The following is a 5,855-nucleotide window of genomic DNA, read 5'->3' as shown; positions in this document are numbered from 1 at the left end:
CCTCTTAAAATTGTTAATTTTACATAATTCCTAATCGTATATAATCAATTAAATTAATATTAAAATCATAATTACAGTTTCTGAATTAATGTTTAATGCATTGTATTGTCTAACTTCTAATAATCACGTTTAAATGATTAAATATTTTAAAAAATTATTTTCAATAAAAATATAAATAAATTTGGAAATTATATTTTATAAATTTAAACCTAAACTCGAATAAAAATTCTTCTTTTATTATCAAATTGATATCATATCTATGACCTAAAATATACAAGATTAATCGTTTATCGTGGTATATTGTAGGCTTTTATCTCTGAATATTTTGAGTTAGAGATATTTGAATGTAAAATGATAAGAGATGACTGCTTTAACCTTCCAGATAACTCCTTACAAAACATATTTTTATTATATATATATATCATACATATACACATACACATATATAAAATGATAGCCCTTCATATCAGTTTACAGTATTTATCATATATATAGGCTATGGTTATCTTTTGTATATATAAATATAAAAAGACAGTCCTATATACAAGTTTATAATAAATATAAGTACGATATATATTATAAATTCACATAAAAGACTATTATTTTATATACATCGCTTATACACGTGATAAAAATTTAATTTATAAGGACCTACCTAAAAGTTATCTATAATATTCCAAAATTAAAAAAATTATTATATATAATGCATTTAAATTATACACAATAACTTCCTTTTTTTAATATCTCGAAATGTATTTAACACATAACTGCATTTAATTATAATTAAATATAATTAAAAGAAGGCATTGATATTAGTTAATGTAAATATAATCATATTAAACTGTTAAATTTTCTAGAATTTATCTTACTAAATTGATGTTGTATCTACTTTTATTTGCATTTAAGAAATTTAAACATTTTAAATCAGAAATGATAGTCTTTATGATGGTATTTCAAGAGCAATTTATTCTTATAATTTCAGTCTCGGTTTTGATAATCCATCATATGCAGATTGAGGATGTAACAAATTACGAGGAACTAGATTAGCGGTAAGACAAGCATAAATAGTATGTTTAATGATGCGAGAGGATATTTCACATTGAGATGATTGAAGTATCTCTAGTGAATTACGATGCATATCTAAGAAACATTTGCAGATCCAAATTATGTTGTCTTGATTTAAGCGCATTTTAATGTACTAAGATATTTCTAACTGCTTTTCACATTAGCTAGCAGTAAAACTAACATAAAATATTTTATACTCAGCTAATTTTATATTACATCAATTAATAAAATATTTTCATTTATGATTAACAAATCAATATTTAAAAATTGTAGAAAAATTTTTATTACTTTGCTAATAGCTTTAATGTGTTCTAAATAATTTTTTTTTTTTATCTTCTAAAATCGTTAGAGTATTGATTTTCTTTTTAAATTCTAGAGTTTTATTTCGATTATTGTAACAGATTTTAAATTTAAACAAATAAATAATCAGTTGCAACAATTGATTTAAAAATAAATCAATAACAAAATTATTTTCATTCTTAACTGCTTCTAGATTTACAATTTATCTAGAAGTAATTGACAGTTTTATAATCATTATTACGTAACAATTTCTAGATAAATAGGTTCATCAAGAAATATTTAGAAAGATTTCTGTGGAATTTAAAACACATTTAAAGCATTTTAAAAGCTATAAAAACGTTGTAAAATTTAATGAACATAAAATGCGTGCCAATAAAGTATTCGCTTGTTATTTTTTTACATTTAAAATCATTTATTTATTTATTTAAAAAAAGTTATTAAATTATTAAAGAAAATAACTATTTAAATAAATTATTAAAATTAAATTACTATACTACTCTTTTAAGTTTAATATTTGATAATAATCGGTATAAGCTTTACTATTTACAATGAAAATTTGTTAAAATTAATAAAGCTGTATTGATTTTCGATTTACAAATTTTACACAGTGATTTAAAATTTGAACTGTAGATTTACAAAGACAGTTAACAGGGAGTAAAATATACACGTTCTAATGAAAATCATTAAAATGTAAGAATAATTTAAAGGGGAGAAAAAAAAGAGAACAAATGAAAACTAATTAAAAGAAGATAAATAAAGAAAAAGAGAAATTAAACAATCGAAAGAAAACTGTAAAAAGATTTTTTTTTAAAAAATAAAGAGAAACAAATCAGTACGAGAGATTTTAATACGAAAGTAAAATAACGATTAAAATAAATAAAAAAAAAAGTTAATTGAAACCGAATAAGTATTTACTCTTTGCATATTTTTAACACTTTATACGAATCGAATGAATGTTTTTGTTATTTTTTGAAACTGAAGAGCATTGTAATTGTTTTAATTATAGAAGACAAAAGTTTTGATGTTGGTTTTTTTTTTCTTGAGAAATTAGAGTAAAGAATTTCGTGTTATCTCTGTAACAGATTGGAAATTCGCTTGTATATCTCAACAATAAAATTTATTTCGATTGTTTCTGATAACGTAGATTGGTTTTTAAAATCCAATTTGATACAGAGAAAACACATTTACGCCTTCTGAGAAATGTAAAAGGAAAAAAATGTATAAATTACAAAAATAAAGGAAGAAAAACTAATTCAGAAGACAGATACATTTTTTTATTACTCAAATAAACTTTTATTATTATCAATTTTTTAAATTTTAATTTATAAAATGCTGCAATTACTCTCCATACTCGTCTAATTTTTTATGGTATTTAATTATATTAAATATCATTTATTAATATTTTTTTAATGAAAATAGAATTAGTTAAAAATTATTTTAAATTACATCTTTTATAGAGAAAAGGCTTTAATATCCGGCGATAGATGGCACGACATTACTATGAGACACGTTTACAAATTCAAAAAAAAAAAAAATCGGATTATTTAAAGATTTTTAAAGTTTAAAAATATAAATTTATAAATGTAATTTTTTATTAATATTTTAATAAGCTTTATGAGTATTATTTAATTGAAATTTTAATTATACTTAAACTGTTTTGAGTGTGTTTAATGATTAATTACACTCTTGAAATTAATTTTAAATTAGGAATAAATAATTAAAATTATTTCATAAATGTTAATACCTTTTTAAATTATTTAAATCTATATTTTTATAAAAGAATTTAAAGTGGGATCATTATGTTATACTGTAATTCAAATGAAATAAAAGTTTTTAAAGTAGTTTTTGAAGATAATCGTCTCGAAAAGTCATTTAAAACGAAATCACAGTAAACAGTTATACTTTTTTACAATTCTTTTATCGTTTATCTTTAATTTTATAGGAACAATGGCTTCGAGAAAGTCCACATTTCAGCATTTTAAATATGGAGTCTCTTTGTCCAGGCAGCGAAATTGATTAAATTGCATTGTTGAAAACAAAACGAAGAATACTTTAAACTGGAAAGATTATACAATTACAAGACATTTCTTTGGTTAAGGAACAATGAACATTGTGGAGTACACGTCATTGGAAGATATACATTGAGAGAGAAGAGAAGAAGGATGGATAAACACTAACAGAAGCTCCTTTCTCACACTGTTGTCATTGTCAGCAAGAAGCTGGAAAGAATAGACCTATGTTCCTGGTTTCTATGGTAACGCACATTTACAGCCCCCCTGCAGTACGGTATCGAATGTGTGGAAATTATAATGAATTTCTTGTAGAGAAAAAGGGGGAAAAAAGAATTATAAAAAGCCTCCTCGAAAAGTAGCTACCATTTATCACTTTCCAAATTTCTTTTCATTCTTAGTCCTCTTTTTTTTTATTTTTGAAAAATACTAAAGGATAGTATGAAATGGGGTTGGACTGATTTATAGAAAATTGCGGCATTTCCGTACATTTCATTTCTTTTTTTTAAATTCTACGTTAGATTCGTGTTTCTGTAGAGGCTGTAAATCATAGAATTAATAGGAGTTTTCAACTTGGGATTAACTTGTGTCTGAGTGCAAGTTGCTGAATATGCCTACTAAGAGTGAAAATCTTATAAATATATCCAGATTTATAGAAATATTAAGTAAGAAAAAAATCAAGTATTGCTTCTTTTTTTTAAAGAATTCTTTAGATTCCAATTTAATGAAAAAATCCACATAAGAAAAAATTAGTTTGAAAATAAATGGAATTCGATACAATGAAAGTTGGTGAATGTATATATATTTTTTTAAATTTATTTTTATTTTTGAAAGTCTGAAAGTTTTCTGTAACTCTTTTCGCTTCATAAAATCTTTCATCACAATTTAGAAACAAGGAAAAAGAGAGAGTAGAATAAGATCGAGTGTATTTTAACACAAAACTACTTTCTAAGTTTGAGAATTCTTAACGGGGAAAAGAAAAAGAAAAATATATTTCTTATTTCCCCCTTTTTTTTTCTTTTCCCTCGAGCTTGGAATCGAGAACTAAATTTCTTTGTATTCTTACTAGTTGCTGAACAATGAAGGTTTGCAACAAAATATAGACCAATTGTTCTTTCTCAATTGCAAGTCGGGTGTTTCCAAATCTCGTCGTGGTTCCAAAGATGGATGGTGTAGTGGTTGTGAGCAATCATCAATCATGATTCGAAGCTATCTTTAGGAAACATGCAAACCTTACTCCCTAGATGCAGAATGGTTTTTTGCTTCAGTTCTCGTAAATAACTTTTTTCTTCTTCTTCTTCTTCTTAGTGAAACCGAAGAAGCAATCTTTTCTTTGGGGGTGATTCAAAGTGAACAGCCATCTTACAGTTGTTATAGATAATATTACAATTTATAAAGCTGTCTTATAGTGGTAAGAATGAAGATATTTTTCAACGCTCGCATACTTGACTCTCAATCCTGATTTAATTAATCAAGTTGAGTTTCGTATCGCATTAAGATTTATTTGGCATATGTTTTATAATGAATACTATTAAAAAAAATGCTTGAAGTTTGATGCTTTTTTCCCTCCCATAACAAGCAAGGAGAGTTTAACAGATGTTACTTGAGTGAAAAGAGATCCTTAAATTCTCTTAAGGATCATTTCTCTGTATAAATCGCTTTTGTACTGCTTGTGGCATTTGACTATGTACATTACAGAATGGCAGGAGTGAGATGGAGTGAAAACTTGGTCGATTTTTTTCCGGTTTTAAGCTAGTTCTATACATAGGACTAGAGTGCTCGAAGGTATAAAAAAAATTCTCACATAAAAATTTTGCTGCTGATCCATCATTCTTTAAGTTTACATTTAACATTCACACTTTTCTAGTTATAAGTGGTGCAGAGTCGATAGTCGGGGTCGGTTGTTGAATAGAAAACCCTTAAATTCTCTTAAGGGCACTTTTCCTCCACTAAATCTACGATATAAAAAAATAGTGTAAATACTCTTGTAAGCAGATATGAGAACATAACATTAGTTAAACAAAGCAAAAGGTGGATTTTATATTAGTTTAGTACACATTTTTTTTTTAATTCACCAACATAACTTTCTCATTTATCCAAATTCAATGTGTATATATATATTTATTTATTTATAAAAAATGAAACAACGAGGGATCAATAAAAACAAATTTTTCACTACTATAAAGAGTGCAGCATCAATCTTGTAAATAATTTAAAAGTTTGGAGCCATTATTTTCCAAATATATTTTATATATTAAAAAAAAAGAAAGAAAGAGGAGGAAAAAAATTAAAGTTTTGTTCGTACTTATTGAAAAATTCTATTTAAAACTTGGAGAAATAAAATGCGAATGGTTATTTTTTGAGACCATTTTTCATTTTCTCTTCCTATCAAAAAATGATGGATGATAGGAAATCTTCACACTTTTTGAATTTAAGAATTGACAGTTATCTGTAATCATCTAGGATTTCTTATTCTAAACA

This window comes from Centruroides sculpturatus, unplaced genomic scaffold, assembly GCF_000671375.1.
Source record: "Centruroides sculpturatus isolate CEXI.00-Female unplaced genomic scaffold, Cexi_2.0 scaffold73, whole genome shotgun sequence".
Classification (NCBI taxonomy): domain Eukaryota; kingdom Metazoa; phylum Arthropoda; class Arachnida; order Scorpiones; family Buthidae; genus Centruroides; species Centruroides sculpturatus.
Note: the sequence above shows the minus strand (reverse complement) of the source record.